The sequence below is a fragment of the Marmota flaviventris genome, chromosome 4 (genome assembly GCF_047511675.1).
Source record: "Marmota flaviventris isolate mMarFla1 chromosome 4, mMarFla1.hap1, whole genome shotgun sequence".
Lineage (NCBI taxonomy): Eukaryota > Metazoa > Chordata > Mammalia > Rodentia > Sciuridae > Marmota > Marmota flaviventris.
Genome location: NC_092501.1, coordinates 58947678 through 58966116, shown reverse-complemented (window position 1 = coordinate 58966116; position 18439 = coordinate 58947678). Strand labels below are relative to the sequence as shown.

Sequence of the window (18439 nt, the reverse complement as noted above, 5' to 3'; positions counted from 1 at the left end):
TGCCCAGCATCCAGGAGGCCCTGGCCTTCTGCTTCTGGCTTCTCTGTGCTGTCTTCCTGTTCACACTCCAGGCAGCTGCTGTCCTTCCACTCCCCACTTTTTAAAATCTTCCTTTCTTGGAGTCTTGAGACTTCTGTACTCAAAATTGCAGGAGTTGGATTTTCTGGCCACTTCTGTCTTCCTGTTGAAACATCTTTCTCCTGTGGGCTCTCTGTGAGGCAGCTGCCTGGTCTTGCTTTGGTTTTAGACTGAGGGTTTTTTTTATTTTATTTTATTTTTCTGTCTTGGAAGATAAAGCGAGTCTGTGTACTCAATTATGCTTACGTGAGAAACCACTTCCTGTCATCAGCTCCTTAGGAAATTTGACCAAGATTGGTCAATCACCAGCAACTTGAGCTGTGCTTCTCCCTTCTGTGCATATCTTTTCCCACAGTTCAAACCAGAATTGTCTGGAAGGTGGGCTCCCTTAGGTATTCTTCTTCTCCTCCCCATTAGAGAGCCTGGCTCCTCTTCCTTTTTGTTTGCACTTCACCTTCTCTATGCTCCTTGGATGGAAAGGGCTCTTGAGATCCACATCATCCCTTCCTGACGTGGGCTGAGGAAAGATTGCTTTCATTTGTAAGATTTCTTTCTTGTCTTTCTACTGATCTCTGTTCTGGTGATGGCTCTCTGAGCTTTCTCTTCTTCCAGCTTCTGGGACTCTGTGGTGGATGGGGGCTGCACAGGTGAGGGGCTGGCTCCTGACCAGAGGTCCTGTCTGCCCTGAGGGAAGCTGAGCATTCCCTTCCAGCCACACATCCATGTTGTCATCACTCTGGGAACATACCAGTGGCTTCATTTGTCTGTCTTTGGGTCAAAGACCTGACCCTACTGGGAACTGAAAGAAGCTATGACCTCCCTTCTCTTCTTCAGGTAACCAGCATCTTTAGGTCTCTCCAGCAGCACTTTTCCACACTCTGCTGTGCAGTGTGATCATGGTAAGTTTTAGAGATCCTTCACAGTGCCTAGAATAGTTGCTAAGAGATGCTGCTCACTTATGTATTTGACGAATACATGAGTGAATCACATTAGTGGGATTTAATTTTGGCTCTTGGATCCCACTTTGGCTCTGGCCCTGATTGGTTCACATATGGTTTTCCATAGATCTGGCTTTGCATATTCATTGTGTAAAATGTTATTAGAATTTAAACTTGAGAAATTTCATATCAAGTATATATGCTGGTATAATGGAGACCCATTAAAACCCGGGGTCTTCCTATTTTTAAAATTCTGCAAAACACAAATCTCATCTATCTTAAGAAGAGTCCAGCTAGACTTGGCAGGTCTGCAGATGCATGTCAGTCCTCTGCACCAACAACCTGGCCAGGATCTGTGGTCGTGCCAATGAAAAGATGCCAACAGTGGAGTTTGGAAGTCACCTTCCTGACTACAGATGAACTAACGTTATTAAATTGTCTGATTACCTGATACAGAAAAGAATAGAATCTTCTTTGCATAGACTGATGGTACACTGAAAAACAGAGCTTTCTTTTTAGATTTATACTGAAGAAAGATTATTTAAATTTTTAGGACTTCTTTCTTGCCTTTCTACTCCTCTCGATTCTGTTCTCAAGCTGTTGTTGATGGGATCTAGGTTTTCCCAAATGGGATGACTTAAAACAGAAATGAATTCATTCTCAAATGAGATGTATGAGGAGAGAGAACAGCTCTGGAATGCATTTTGGTGATCAGCCATCAAGCCAGGAGAGGAAGGGTGGCAGTTGGCTGGAACTCATCCACATACTGTCTGCATTCGCTTACCATCCTTTTTTCTTAATGCATATGTCACTCCTGCTTTAATGGAGAGGAAAAAAAAACAGTAAACATTGTTAAGCATTTTTTTTTTTGAAAAAAATTTGGTCTTAAAATAAGATTATGCACAGTATATGCACAAGAGAATTTTACATTTTTTAAGAAGTGAAATTAGACACTTTTTTCTGGACCAAAGTGATATGCACAAATAAACAAAAGGGAGGGATGAGAGTTTCTTTACTCATTCTAGGGTGTGGGTAGTTGAGATATAAGAAGAGAATAAGTTTGGAGAGATTGAATGAAAATCATAGTTGCAGGAGGTTTATGAAACCACATCTTTCAATTTGAACACAGACATATTTGGTAAAGAGAAGCAAAAAGATTAAAGAGAAGACAGAATACAATGTGACACAGTGTGTTAAAGAGACTTCAGAGGTTATTTTGCACAATCTCTTTACTTCATAGCAGGAAATTGGTACTCAGAGAGGTTGAGTGACATGCCCAAGGTCACTCAGTAACTTAATGGCACATTCTAGAATTAAATTTTATTTCCTTTCTAAAAAACCAATATTCCTATGGTGTTATGACTCCCCCAGCCCCCATTAACCTAATATGAATCAAGAAGGTTTGGGAGAATAAAGATACAGAGGCTACAGAGCTATTTATAACTCCATGATGTTATTTTCTAATAATGGACTTTGCAACTCATTTTATTTAGATTATGGTAGTCTCTAATGGACAATTAAATGGTAGACTTAATATTTCAAAATTTTTGTGTAATTTCTTCAAAAAGGATTGAGAGCTCCAAGGAATGTTCTAGGTACCTTGATAAAATTTTGTTATAATTAAATTTGGGGGCACTACTCTTCAGTCAGACTCACATGAAGTGAAGACATTTTAACTTCACTACACTGTTTAGTAGCTGAGATTTTGGACATTTATTTTATTGTCTAAGCACATGTCTTTGTGAACATATGTCTAATTGGTGAGCATTATTACATTTAATTCTTTCTGAAAGTTCTTAAGAAAGCATTTGCTTCTTTTAAAAAAAGTTTTGATCAGAGATATGATAAATTATTGTATAATGGTGTATTAAGAATTGTAATGCAAAATAAATAAATTTAAAAAAAGAAATAATCACCTCAAAAAAATAAATAAAAATTTTTTAAAAAGTTTTGTATGGTCTTCTGCAGCTAGGCCATTTTTTTTTTTTTCTGGCCATTTTCTGCCTATTTTTTTTCTTTATCTTTTTAGATAGCTCGATAGATTCTTTTCTTCCTATCCTCTTAACACTTTTCCTGCTTATTTGATTTTGAATGAGCAAGGATCTAGTTTTCTGTATAACTTTTATTACCTGTTAAAAGCATTTTCTTATTATAGTAAAATATATAAAACTCAAAATTTATAATTTAAATCATTTTTAAGTATACAGTTCAGCAGCATTAAGTGTATTTACAATGTTACACAACCATTATTATAATTTCCAGAGTTTTTTTTTATCATCCCAAACACATTCTGAACCCATTGAATGCCAACTCCTCATTTTTGCAGCCCCTAGTCACTGGATACCTGTTTATTTTCTTTTCTCTATAATTTTGACTATTCCATGTAAGTGGAATCACGCAATATTTGTCTTTTTGTGTTTGGTTTACTTCACTAGCACAATGTTTTCAAGGTTCCTCCATGTTATAGTAAGCATGTTTCAGAATTTCATTCTTTTGAAGGCTGAATAGTCCTTGATCATATCACATTTTGTTTTTCCACGAATCTGTTGATGATAGACATTTGCATTGTGTCTACCTTTTAGCCATTGAGAATAATGTTCCTACACACATTAGTATACAAGTATCTGTTTGAATCCCTGCTCTCAATTCTTTTGGATGTACATGTGCCAAGAAGTGGAATTCATGGATCATATAGTCATGTAACTTTAACAATTTGAGGAATCGCCAAATTCTTTCCCACCACTGTACCATTTTACATTCCTACCTGCAATGCACAAGGTTTCCAACTTCCTCTTATATTCCTCTTAGTTTCTAGATTTTTGATGATACCCATCTTAGTGGGTATGAAATGGGATCTCCCTGTGGTTCTGATTGGTGTTTCCCCAATTACTAGTGATGTTGAGAGCATCTTTTCCTATACTTGTTGGTGATTCACATATCTCCTTCAGAGAAATGTCTGTACGTCTTTTGCTCATTTAAAGTTGGGTTGTTGTTTTAATGTTGTTGAACTATAGAAGTTCTTTATGCATTTTTTCTATTAATACCATATCAGATATAGAATTTGTAAATATTTTCTTCTATTCTGTGATAGTGTCTTTTTAAATTTTATTTTTATTTATTTATTTTTTTATTTTTAGGCTGTGCTGGAGATCAAACTCAGGGCATTGAGCAATCTGACAAGTGCTGTACCATGGAACCACATCCCCAACCTTGATAATATCTATTAATACACAAAACTTTAAATTTTGATGAAGCCCCATTTTGTTGTTGTTGTTGCTTGTGCAAGGTTTAATGTATTTTGAGCGTCCATTAGGAAGGTGAGTCTCTGAGAACTGTAAGGTGTCAGAGGTCAATGACAGGTGACTCTGCCTCTACTGCCCTGACCCCCAGCCATGTACACGTGGAGTTCTGCTTACTATAGGGAGGACCTCTTACCTGCTCACTGGAAGGAGATTGCTCAAACCTAACAGAAGATGGACATGTCATTCTTGGAACAATAACTTAGTGACTCTGCTAACACCAGCTCATGTACCTCAAAACTGACAAGGACTGAGTCAGAAATATCCAAGTGTAGATTTGGTTAAGTGTAAGACAGAGCTGGGGAGGCAACTGCAGCACTGTGTCTAACTGGCCAAACATGGGGCTCAGATGGCCCACATTTAAATCCTGACTTTGCTATTTACTAGCTACAGGACTTCAGTCAGATAAATTATTCAATTCTTTCTGCTTCAGTTTTCCCATAGGTAACATGGAGGTAGGGTTGTTAAAGCCTTTTGTGATTTAATACACACAAAGTGCTTGAAATAGTGCTTGGCATATTGTAAGCACTCAACAAATGTTCTCTAGCACATTAATGGATTCAAATATGCAAAGCACTTTGAGAAGTCCCTGCTGCAGCCAGTATTATTCCCAGCACATGACATTCAAATGCAAAGTTCTAAAAGAGTTTTAAAGAAACAGAGTGCAGACCAAACAACATATTTCTATGGGCCAAATTCAGTTCCAGGATTGCCAGTTTGCAACGCCTGAACTGAAACTAGAGAACTTTGTTCAGGCTCCCAGTCAGAACTCACTTCTGACTGTGCTTCCTTGGGCTTTGTTGGGACCATGGTCCTTGATCCCACCTTCCGTCCCCTCCCAGCATCTCCACCTGACAACTCTTGAAAACTGAGGTTCTGGGAATCAAGCTGGCTTTTCTCCTCATCAGTTTTGCAATTTTTTTTTTTTTTAACCCATGCTGTATACTGAAGGTATTACCAGGATCACTTTTTCATAACAATAACTTAATGCAAGAACACATTGTTTTATCATTGGTCAAATTGACCTGAGAGCTTTTTGCAAAAGTATGTTTGTATCATTTGTTTATTCAAAATACATATATCATGATAAGCAATATGAATATAAAAATGAAGAGACAGGATTCCTACTGATCCAGAGCAAAATCTATACTCCAAAGGCACGCCCCCAGCAGCCTGCCGGCATCTTCCAGCCACACCCAACCTGCCTACAGTTACCACCCAGCTAATTCCCATGGTGGATTAATGCATTGATCAGTTTAAGGCTCTCATAACCCAATCACCTCTAAACTTTCTTGCATTATCTCATACATGAGCTTTTGGGGGATACTGAATACCTCAACCATAAAAGGCATTATCTTATAGGAGAGTAGTAGGTAATTTCATAAGATTTCTTTTTTTATTATCCATTGTGATACTAAACATGTGATGCTTATATTCTTATAAAGCAAATACAACTATGATTTGTTTACATTTTTATGTATTGGTCATATTTCATATTCAATCACATTTGAGACAGTTAGAAAAATGAAAATAGTTTTAGAGTTTTCATACTGACCATAAAAATGATAAATGCTCATTGTAAACAATTCGAGAAATATAGAGAAATATAAAGAAGAAAGAAAAATTGCTCCAAGTTCTGTCACCCAGAGATAAATACTGTTAGCATTTTGATGAATATCCTTTTGGATATTTCTCCATGCGTATATATTATCATCTATCTGAAAAAAAACAAGAACGAATGCTGCATTTTTCTCCTTGGCTTTGGGGTCCTTTGAAATATTCATTTGGGGGGCTGGGGATGTGGCTCAAGCGGTAGCGCGCTCGCCTGGCATGCGTGCGGCCCAGGTTCGATCCTCAGCACCACATACAAACAAAGATGTTGTGCCTGCCGAAAACTAAAAAAATAAATAAATAAATAAATACATAATTTAAAAAAAAAAAAGAAATATTCATTTGGCCTATTGAAAAATTTCCATATTGACCTATTGAAACAATGAACTTTGTCTCCTTATTTACCCATTTTTCTCTGTATAAGCTGCTATTGGATTTGGCTTCTAATTCCTCATTTTCTGCTTTTTTTTTTTCTTTCCCACATTAAGCCTTTTTCATTTTCCTTAGGGTTTTGCTGTTCTTTTCCTAACTTCTTGGCTACATTCTTAGTCATACATTACGGCAATAGAGTCCTGTTTTCTGACTCTCCTTTTACAACCTGACCTGCAGCAGCTCAGGAGTTCAGGCTAAATAAACCTCTTTGTGTTTTGTTAACTTTTAACTTGGAGTGCAGAGACAATGGGGGAGGCTGACCTTCTGACAGGGCGGTCTGTAACAGATGGCCTTGCTGTTTACTTTTGTTTTGGAAGCTAGAGGCAAATAACCATAGCATCTGGGATGGGATCAGTTAAATTTAAGGATGGAAGAAAAGAGTTTGAGTATTTGCTAGAAGAAGATGTAACAGTCCACTCTAAATGTCACCACTGAAGGAAATGTTACCCTCTGCATAAACTCAGCATTTTGCTTAGCATTTTGTGTGGATTGTGGACTAAGGGGCCTGACATTCTTAACAGATTTCTCTGACCCAGTAAAACAGGAAGTTTCTGGAAATCATATTTCCCCTGTTGATTTATTTGGTGTGGCCAGTCTGTTTAGCTGTAGGTCCCCCAAATCTCCAGCATAAAATCTGCCCTTCTGTCAGACAGAATTTGTGCTTGGCTATTCAGGAGCTCTGACCTAGGTCAAGTCTCCACCTCTTTGAGCCTTTGTCTCCTCTTCTAGAATACAAAACTAGTGTAAAAATTAAGTTGCCTAATTCATGAAACACAGGGGCAATTTTCAAAATATTGAATGAGGTTGTTGACCAATCAGAACAAGCACAGATCATAATATTGGAGAGGGGTCCTAGAAGCCCCTTTCTGTGTTTTTAGTTCCTGGGGCAGTGGACATGGCAGAGTGGGGTGAGTGGTTGTAGGAGAGTGGATGATCAGTGTAACCGCCCTGGTGAGGAGTCCTTGCTTCCCCAAACGCTGAAATATAACACCAGAGAAGCACGCCCAGGCAAGTTTAGAGTGGAAAGTGGAAGGCTTTATTAAAGGACAGCAGAAAAGACTTCCTCCCAGAGGAAGAAGGTGACCCAAAAGGTGGAATCTGTGGAAAGGGGAGGTCTTCCCTTTTTTATATCTAAGGTCTTCTTTTAGTCCTCCCACATTCCTGTCCTTTGTTTCCCTCTCTCCTGCAGAGATAGAATGCAGGTGGGAAGGCCAAAAGGTGGGAAATAGGTGGGTGGTTGGGGCTGGGAGGAGTAATCTGGGCAGGAAGGGCGTGGAGTGGTTTGATCAGCACCTCCCTCTTAGCTGGGAGCTACTTCATTAACAGTTCTTTAGGATGGGTTCCAAGCCTTGGGGACATTAACATTTCAATTTCCCTAGGTGTTCTGGTTTCCTGGACTCCATTCTTGATAATGGTCTCCATTTTTTTTTTTTCATTGTACTCGTTATAGACCTGGATTTACCTAACTATACTAACTACCTATCTTTAAATCTGGCTTCATCAGGACAGTAGAGATTTCCTAAAGGTGTTTGGGGTATCAGTTGCTATTGTATATGCTAGCACTGCAGTACATTAATAGCCAGTATTCCATCCGAAGAAAACATGTAGCATCATGTATGGCACATTGTATACACACAATATTGTGAATTGTTCTTTCTGTCATTATTTTAAAAGTATGGATATAATTAGTATTATTATGATTGTGCATATTCTACCACAGCCTTTTTTAAAAAAATGTTTTTTTAATTATAGATGGACCCATTTCCTTCATTTTATTTATTTATGTGGTGCTGAGGATTGAACCCAGTGCCCCACACAAGCCAGGCAAGGGCTCTACAACCAAGCCACAACCCCAGCCCCACAAGTTTTTTTTTTAGTTGTCAATGGATCTTTATTTATATATATGCAGTGGTAAGAATTGAACCCTGTGCTTCACCCATGCCAGGCAAGTGCTCTACCACTGAGCTACAACCCCAGCCCTCAACCGACAAGCTTTTGCTCTCCTTATCACCTGCTGGCAGAATGGGCATGAGAATAAATAAGGAATGTGGCATTTCCTATTTCTATCAAGATACTCCTTAGTGCCATCTTAGCTCTTTCCCAAGGATCACTTTCCTCACCAACAAATACCATATAGCTCATCTATGAGCATGATTTAGCATTTCTAATTTGCCCATGGCTATGTTAGCATGCAGAATCTTGCCCTCAGAGTCCTAACACACCATACTGATGGCCTCTGTTAGTTATCCCAAAGTCTTTGGTGGCTCCTCATGAACATTTAAATTGTCTACTCCCTCTTCTGGCACTCTTTCACACACCATGATTGAGACTAATAGTCATTTGTTACTTTTCCCCAAACACACTAGGCAACTGCCTTCTGCCCTGCCTGTTCTATTTGTCTACAAGGCCTATCATCCCCTCACATTCACCAGCTTGGCCTCCCCAAGTTTCCTATAAATTCCATGAGGTTTTCTGATCTTTGTTCACGCTACTACTCTCTCTATAGAATACTTTCCTCCCTTGCGTCTCCGCCCACATGTCCCCTTCCTCTAACTTGTGACTACATCTTCCATAGAATTTTTCTGGCTTTAGCAACCTATATTGTTAATTTGATACCTTACATAAACTTGTGCTGGTCTGTGTAGCTTCCATAATTATATCAGAGGCTGCTGATATATAGTTTTATATCCATACATTCAAGCATCCATAGCAGGTATTAAGTATTTTGTGGTAGCAATGATGATGCCACAGTTAATTCTGATTAGGGAAATCACACGTGTGGTCCAAGGATTCAGGGGAAATTTTGGAGTGATGTCCAGAATTAGTAGAATTAAGAAGATATGGATAGCAAGGAGGCCAGCTAAGAGTCTATTGAAGTAATTTGTGCCAGGGCAAAGAAAATGACAACAGGAGTGAGGAGGAGACAAAGAACACATTGGAGAGAATCTAGAAGAGAGACACAGCAGGTTACTGGGAAGATTTTGGTCCAAGGGATGACGGAGTAGAGCCAGAAATAATTTCTGGGGTCTCTAGTCTATAGAAAATGGATGACTGACAAAGACGTAGGTACAGAGAAAATTTTGTTTTGTATATCAATTTGAGAGGACTCATGGACAAGAGCTAAAGATAGTTATGAGTCATAAGAGATGGCTTCTTAAGGAAATAATCAATAGAAGGACTATATAAAAAGAAAAATAGAAGTCCCTGGAAGTCTATGACCCAAGGATCCATCCAAGGACTGGTCATAGAGCAGAGAGGAAGCTGGGAAATACATAGGAGGAGGCAGGATCTAGAAAGAACAATGACATGGACACCAAAAGGGAATAGGGATTGAAGATTGGGTAGTCAGACTCCACTAGGACTTGTGGAGAGTAAAGAATATCATAGAAAACCGGGAGGGCCCAGGATACGTTGGAGATAAATCTACCATGGGGGGAGGCGCTCTAACATGGTGGAAGCCAACCTGTGAGGATACGGTGGGAACTGCCTGTAGAGGACACTGATTTCAAACAGCATCTGACCTAGCAGCAGATGCGACTAGCAGATGCCAATTAGAGGAGCTTCTGGTTTGGAATCAAAGAGAGCAAAGATTAAACATTCAGTTATCTTTTGAAATCTCTAAAAGGCATTCATCAGGACACACCTTGATCCAACTGCACAGCACAGAGCAGATATCACAGAGGTGGTGTGGAGTTGTCCTCACCTCCTGGCTGCTACACTTTCTGTTTGAATCAGCCCCATTGCTTACAGGTTCATGAACCTAGGCACGTAGCTCCATCTTATCACCTGTTTTAAAAGGCCTAACAACGTATTATCCTTGTGATAACTGAATGAGATCATCTGTGTTAGGTGCTTACTGCAAAGCCTTAAGAAAATGCTCAGTAATCTTAAGGTAATAATTAGAGTCTGGAAGGAATCAGCACCACAAACATACTGGTAATTCTTGGGCTCAGAAACTCCTGGGTGCAGTATTCTTCATTTGTTCTTTGAGCTCTTCTATTGCTAGGCTTGAATTGCAAGATGTAGCAAAAAATACAGGACACCCATTAAATTTGAATTTCGAATAATAAATTTTTAGTGTAAGTATTCCCTAAATATTGTATGGGACATACTTATACTATTTGTTGTTTATTCAAATTTAGCTGGGCATTCTATGTTTTGTCTTGCATAGAATTATACTATTAGCCTAGTAGTTGTGTGGTCTCATATATGCAAGCTACTTATTTATCTGTGTCTCAGTTTCCTCGTCTGTCAAAAGGGAGATTAAATGGTTCTTTATAAGCACTTAGAACAGTGACTGGCTCATAGTAAGCACTCTATGTATTACCATTCAAATGGGGTTGTTCCTGGTTAATGCCAGGTTTTTGTGGTAAGGTTTGGAATCATAATATTGAGGATTCAAGAGAAATTTTTAAAAAATTACATTTTCACTGCTATTCCACTTGGTATTGTCTTTAAAAATACAACCTCAAACTGAAAATAAAAAGAGACTCTATCTTCATAATAGATTCCTTTGGCTTTAATGATTTTTATTCTCCAATAAATTCTTATGATAGGGTTGACAACCATCAAGGAAAATTCAATTCTCACTTTATTTTTGCAGTTTTGCCCTCTGGAATAGTGCTGAACTGGAGTTGAAATAAATAAAAGTGCCCAGTTTCTTCCTTTTGCACAAATTGTAAGAGTCTTGTCTCAAGAGTTTTTAGATGTTTCAAACCAATTCAAAATTATTTCTCAATTATAGGTCTTTGCCACTGAGAATGTTTTAGATGAGGGACTCTGAATCTGAGATGTAATTGCAGTTCTGCTAGGGGAGGGCTTATTTCTGAATTAAGCTAGATATTGGTTTCAAATACATCAGAGGTTGGTATTCACCATCATTTCCACCCTCCCACCTCATCAGAGTCTTTATTGATTAAACAAGTCCTTGGTCTGAGTAAATAGCTTGACTAAATTTGTTTCTCCTTCACCTGAAGTGTGTTGGCCCATCTATGTTACTATCACAGGATATGACAGACTGGGTAATTTATAATTAACAGAAATGGATTAGCTCACAGTTCTGGAGATTGTGAAGTCCAAGGTCATGGTGCCAGTGTCTGGTGAGGGCCTTTTTGCTATGTCATCATGTGGCAGAAGTTGGGAGGGGAGGGGGTGGAGAGAGACAGGGAGGTGGAGAGAACTGGAATGCAAAAGTGCAAAAGGGGTCAAAACTTGCCCTTTTTTTTAATGAAGCAACTCCCATGATAAGGAAACTGCCCTCAAGATAACAGCATTAGTACATTCACAAGGCCATAACCTTCATAGTTCAGTAACCCCTCAAAATTCCCACCTTCCAATATGGTCACAATGGTAATCAAATCTCAATGAGACATTCAAACTTCAGTACGAGGTGACCTCTAACTACCTATTTCCTCAGAGGTCCACTGGTCAAAGTTCTACTTACCTTTCTAGATTCTAATAAGCTCCTGGTGTCCATCTCAGAGTCCATAATTAGTCTTTATGAGAACATTTATCATAGTCTGTCTTTAAAAAGATATTTGTCCTCTCCCTGAGTGAGTGTATGTTGCGGGGAGGGCAAAAGATGATCTGTAATTTACCTTTGAATTTCCCATGATGCTTTGCAGGTGATGGAGAGCTCATGTTTGTGGTATTGAGGTGAAAACATCTGAGAGCACTTGGTATCACTTACAAATAACTCATATTTAACAAATATTCACCTTTGTGGACCATTCTGGAATGGGTGAGATTCTTTCCAAACAAGGGGTGAGATTCAAGTATGGAATAGAGATTTAAAGAGGTACATCAGCATTAGAGTGTTTATATTTTCAGGTTACTCAGGCAAAATAGATTGGTTGATGCATGGATTCATGGTGGACAGGAAATAAATAGTTTGATGAAAAGTATCTGAATCAGTAGAGAGAGGATCCCTATCCCTACCCCAAGAGCAGAAGGATATTATATACAATAGAACAAGGGCTGGTCTGAAGGCTCCAAGCCAGTATAATTAGAGTACTGGGCCTCTCATCTGGATTGGTTGTTCTCTATTTGACATGCTTGCTTTTCCTCCCCACATTCAATTCTCTGACCTGTCCTGCTTTGTGCCCAAGAGCTTTCTTAACCACATCTCCCTTGTTTACCTGTTGACTGTCTTCTAGTTGGGTTTGGCCAACACAAGGCTGTGGCAGGACAGGAGAAAGAGGTTGGGGTACACTTTCCCTGTGTTTAACCTGCATCCCCACAGCTGCAGGGCCCTTCCACAAGGACAGCTTCTGCTGGATGCCTTCTCCATAGCTGGTTCAGCTCTCCCAAGTGCTATGGGTGGTGATGGGTTCTCACTATTCTAGTTGAGTCTGTTTGTTTTCCAAATGCTGCCCTTACTTCGCTTACAAGTCCTTCCACTAATCTTTCTTTGTCTGGAACATCTGTAGTAAAAGTCTTTGTTGCCAAGCCATTGGCATCACAGTATCCAAAGCCAAGACTTGTAACCTTCCTAATACACCCTTGGCCCAAACCCTGCCTTAGGGGTGGGTGGCAGAGGCAGCCTGGAGAAGAAAACTCCAGGTCTCTGCTCTGAAGCTACTCACAGTCAAATGCTGTGGTTGATCTTTATTTGGGGAGGAAAATGACTACATAAAATTTGAGAAATAAGTTTATACATCTATTGATAATAATCTGTGGAATAGAAGAACAATCCTGACAGGTGAGGGGAACTCCCAAAACAGAGATGTTGAACACCGTGTCCTCACTTTTGTTTACTTTTGGAATGTTCTACCTAATTGTGTGTGCATGTACACATGTGCTCTTGTGTATTATCAACAAGGTTAATAGTATAAAAACGATACCTTTAATTATAATGAGATTGGGAATGGCTTTGAAAGTCTCTTGTATAACAGAAAGATTTGCTGGTTCTTTTGTGATAATCTAAAATAAAAGTTTAATATTCGAATCTAATTTTAAAGATATTGGCCATTATTATAAATCAAACAGGCAAATGCTCCTTAAAAAAAAATATATATATATTGAAAAGCCAGCCTCTATCTCAGAGCAAAGCTGTCCTAGGAAGGGACATGGCCTTTGTCCTTGGAAAAACCCACAGAGCACTCCTAGGCACATTCCCACCCTGCTAAGTTGTTTATCTACAGGAGAGATCTGCTGCGCCAGGTGTCCCTGACTCAGTCAGGCTAGGTGGGGATCCATAGCAGCCCCCTAGCAGCCACCAATCAGCATGAGACAGGGAAATACCTGGGATGCCAGATAACCCTCCCAGTAGTTTATGGTAGTTGATAACCTGTTGGGAAACTATGTAGTTCAGCACGTACACCCCTCTTGGCTTAAACCAATCAGTTCAAACAAATACCCCTTTTGTACTGACCAATCACCCCTACCTAACTTGTTCCCGCCAGTGAATGTGCTAATCATGTTTTAGAGTTGTTGTTTGATTTTCCCGCAGCGTGAGGTGGTTTGTTATGCTGTATGTGAAGTCCCTGCCCTTTTCAAAGAATGTATATAAGCTCTGCTCAAGCTGTTCTCGGGGCTCTTTGCTCTTTACCTCTTCGAGGTAGGCTTGGAGCCCCAGCATGCTGGACCCCCAATAAACCCTTTGCTGTTGCATGAGACAGTCTCTTGGTGGTCTTTTCCTCCGACGTTCGCCTGACCTTTACAATATATATATTGTAATATATATATATATATATATATATATATTTGGTGAAGACAAGCGGCTATCAGGCATATTTTGTTCAGGAGATTAAACAAAAATTAAACATGCTTAATCTCTCCTTTCAAGTTAACCATTGTTTTATATAATGAAAGAATAACTTTTTTACAAAAAAAATCCCCAAACAAAATTAAAATTATTCAACCCGGGGGCTGGGGTTATGGCTCAGTGGTAGAGTGCTTGCCTAGCATGTGTGAGGCACTGGGTTCGATCCTCGTCACCACATAAAAATAAAATAAAGATACTGTGTCCACCTATAATTAAAAGATAAATGTAAAAAATTATTTGATCTGCATATTTCAACTTGGAAACAATATTTTTCAACATGTGAGTTAATCTTTCAAATGAAGAATTTCAGAAAGCTTTGAGCCCTTTTGTTAAAAATACACATTGTACATTTTCTAATTAGTTTGGAGATGGCCTAGAGACATCAAGAAGAAGAAAATTTACTAGGAAAATTTCAAAAATGGTATATTTCATGTTTGACAAATGTCATGCTTGAAAGACCAAGCATGATGATTCGTTAAGAATATCCAGTGATGCACTCTTTCATTTGGCTCTATGAATTTTTGTGAGTACCACCTCCCCCCAGCTATGTAAGGTATTAAATCAAATACTGAAATTAACTAAACCTAGAATCAGAGTATTTATTTCTCCATCACTAAATATTTCACCGAGAATTTCATTAATAAAACAATCTCCTGCTCTCAATAAATAATGGATAATATTAAACATTTTATTGCTTAATTCAATGACATACTTATTTTAATAATTACTAATTTAAAACAAATTACAAATAGTAAAAGGATGTTGCAACTATTAAATAAAAAATAATCAGAAACATATTACTTATGACCTTCTCAGCATTTCCAATTTTTTTTCTGCATTTTTCCCTATAATAGAGTAATATAGGAATCCATGTATAACTTAAAAATAGATGTGCACATTGGGTTGTGATAAAAGTTTTTTACCAACCTGAACAAAAGTGGTTTGGTGAAGAGTAAGAGTTTGGGACCCAAGATAGCAATAGGAGAGGTCTGAAAGTGACCTGGGAATATAGAAGAGAAAAAGATTGATTCCCTGCAGGAGTTAAGAAGGTTGCACAGAGGAAGCAACATCTCAACCTTGTTTTCAAAGAGTAGGATGAGAAATGAGGTAGAAAAGTCATTTTGGGCAAAGCCACGGAGACCCATCTCTCAGGTACACAGTTTCCTTTTCTGTAAAATGATGCTCCTAGTATCTATGCTGAAGAGAGGTAGAAAACCTTGGGGAAATAAGAAATGGGAAATAAAAATACAGAGTACTGACACCCCACAGGTGTTAAAAAAAATGATGACAGTACTGTTTGTGATAGATAGTACTATTTGTTTGTCCCAGGGGCACAGATTAGGCCTGATAGGTGTGAGATCTCCTGGGCCGTCCAAAAATTCCCTGGGGAAGGCTGACTTCATTGGATTAAACTGATTGTGAAATAAAGATCCCTGGCTCCAACAGAAAAGCCTCTCTCTGAGGGAGTTTTTTAGGGCACTGATTATTCTGTGTCTTGAACACATTTCTAATATAGTAAGTATAGTTACTTATACTTATTCCTGCATGCATGGTGGCCTCCAAAGGCCACTTAGATGAGAAGCCTTCCCAATTCAAGTCTTACCTAACATTTGGTGTATTACCTGTGTTAGCACTGACTCATCCTTTTGGACCACTTTTCTGTGTTTCTGAAAATCAGCCCAGCTTGGTACCTGGTACCTAGCACATAAGAAGGATCCCCCAAACTGTCAATACTCAGAGATGTCTGGGACTAACTTATCTTCAGGTCACCATCTTCATACTCATAACCATAGGGGAGAAAGCCAAGAGCATTTTCACAGGATATTTGGGTTGTAATGCAATAGGCACCTTTTCAGCATGTGTACATGGAAGCCCAGAATTTAAACTGGAAGGAGTTTTGGAGTTCTTTAAACCCAGCTCTGTCAACTTAGGAACGAAAATACAGAGGCAGATGTGGTCAGAAGAAACCGGGTCTCCTAATTCTCAGGACAGAATCCTTTTCTCCAGATTACAGTCCCTCTAGGCTGTAGTACTGCAGCAACAGCAAAATTCAGACTCCAAATGCAGAGTGGAGGGGCAGCCTAATCCTGGCCTAAGTGGAGAATTCATTGAGAAGGGAGAATAAGAATTTTACAAGCCTCTGGGAAGTTTGGCTTTGTGGTGACAGCCCCCTGAACTGTTGTCCTTGGAAGTACAACAAAATCTGGGCTGAGATCATGAACTGGACATGGAACTTAGGATTTGTGTCACAGGGTCTACGTATTTCCCTTTCAATGCCAGTTATTCATTCCTCCCATCCAAACAAAACCAAAAAATAAAACCACAGACAGGGAGCAGTGTGGAAAAAGCCTTGACCGAGAAGTGGGAAAGCTGTGACCAACTTGCAGAAACATTCCCTTCCCAGAGTCCCAGCTGTGTCGGGTGTTCCTTGAGAACCAGGGGCCTGCCTGGGGCTGGGAACTCAAGAGTAAAATGAGTAGCTGTCACATAAAGGCTTGCTTTCTTCTGTACTGAGAAGATACATGGGAGTGAATAGAAAAAGAAGCCACAATTCCTTCTAAGGTGGTGATATTTTCAATAAGTAATGTGCACCCGCTCAGGGAGGGAAGAAAGTCAGAATTAGATGCATGCTAGAGAGAATGGTTACAATTTTATTCTAATGCTTTCCCCCTCTGTAGCCTGGTCCCTGGGCTATGGAGTCTTTGGTTCCTAAATTTCCCAGGCTTTCCTCTGCCACATGCTGGTTGAGGACTTGGCCCTGTGGTTGGAGGACTGACCTTTAGTCTTTAGCTGACATGAGGACTACAGAAGACAAGGTACACTAAACTGCACAATAGTGAATGGTTAAAATTGTTGTCATACAAAGTATTTGACTTCTAGAGAAGGTATAGTGAGTGATCCAATACAGTGCACTCAACTCTCAACATAATTAAGATCACGTAAAACCTGGATTACATTCTTCTCTCTGCTACTTTCCTTTCCTTAATAAAACAATCTGGTATTAGTCCTTAAATTTCCATTGATGGCTTTATATCTTTACTAAACATGAAGTGTAGACTATGATGTTATTTTTTATTTTTATTTTTTTGTGATACTAGAGATTAAGTCCAGGGCCTTTTTACTTTATATTTTGACACAGGGTCTCACTAAATTGCTGAGGTTGGCCTTCAATCCTCTTGCTTCAGCCTCCTGGTAATAGGCATGTGCCACAGTGCCTAGCTTCATCGGATGTTTTAAAACATGATGGCATGCTCTATGTTATTCTACAACTGCATTTTTTTTTTTGCTGCAAAATTCAGTTTGTGAGGTTTATTCTTATTGATCTATGTACATCTAGTTCATTTAATTTTCATTACTTATTTACTCACTCTTGATGATAGATATATAGGTTGTTTTTGAGTTTTTTCCTACTGAAATTAATGCTGCAATCACTGTAGTTTGTGTGCCTCAGTTTCTCTCATTTGTAAATTAAAATCAAAATCTTGGTGATATATTGGCTGTATTACAGCATCCTTTACAAGGACATTTTTATAGCATTTTCCAACTTACAAAAAGCTTTTTAAAAACAAATTTATTTATTCACTTTTAGTTATACATGACATTAGAATCTATTTTGATGTATTTATACAAGCATGGAAGATACCTTATTCTAATGAGGATCCCAGTCTTGTGGATGTATATAATGGTGAGATTCACTGTGGTGTATTCATAAATATACATAAGAAAGTTATGCCAGTTCATTCCACTGCTTTTAAGTTCGTTATTTCCACCCTCATAGAGAGAAACCAGACTCATACTGAGGTTTTCTAGGTTCTAAACTAAGGCTTGGGTTTTAGTTAGTGTTTTCATCACTGTGACCAAAAGACCTGACAAGAACAATTTAGAGGAGGAAAAGTTGCTTTTGGCTCATGGTTTCCAATGTTCGGTCCGTGGTTTACTGACTCTATAACTCTGGACCCAAGATGAAGCAGAAAATCATGGCAGAAGGGTGTGGTGGAGGAAAGCAGCTCAGGACACCACAACAAGGAAGGAGAGGAGAGAGAGAGAATTAGCTCTGCTTACCAGGGACAAAATATAAACCCCAAAGGGGACACTCCCAGCCACACCCTACCTGCCTATAGTTACCACCCAGTTAATCCAAATCAGTGGATCAGGTTACAAATCTCATATGCTAATATTTCACCTCTGAATGTTTTTACATGTCTCATATATAAACTTTTGGGAGGTGCCACATTTCCAAACCATAACAGCTTGTTACAGTACCTTATGCTGTGAAAGCTCTTTATAAATTCCAGTAACTTTCATCAATATTAAAT

General features: G+C 38.9%; 1 long non-coding RNA gene across 1 annotated transcript; it reads left to right on the top strand.

The window, feature by feature from the left end:
• The first annotated feature begins 438 nt into the window (after positions 1-438).
• On the top strand, positions 439-4241 carry LOC114089347 (uncharacterized). Its single transcript, XR_003582159.2, has 3 exons — positions 439-618; positions 913-977; positions 4154-4241. It is a non-coding gene; the product is annotated as an uncharacterized lncRNA (long non-coding RNA).
• Positions 4242-18439: the final 14198 nt, after the last annotated feature.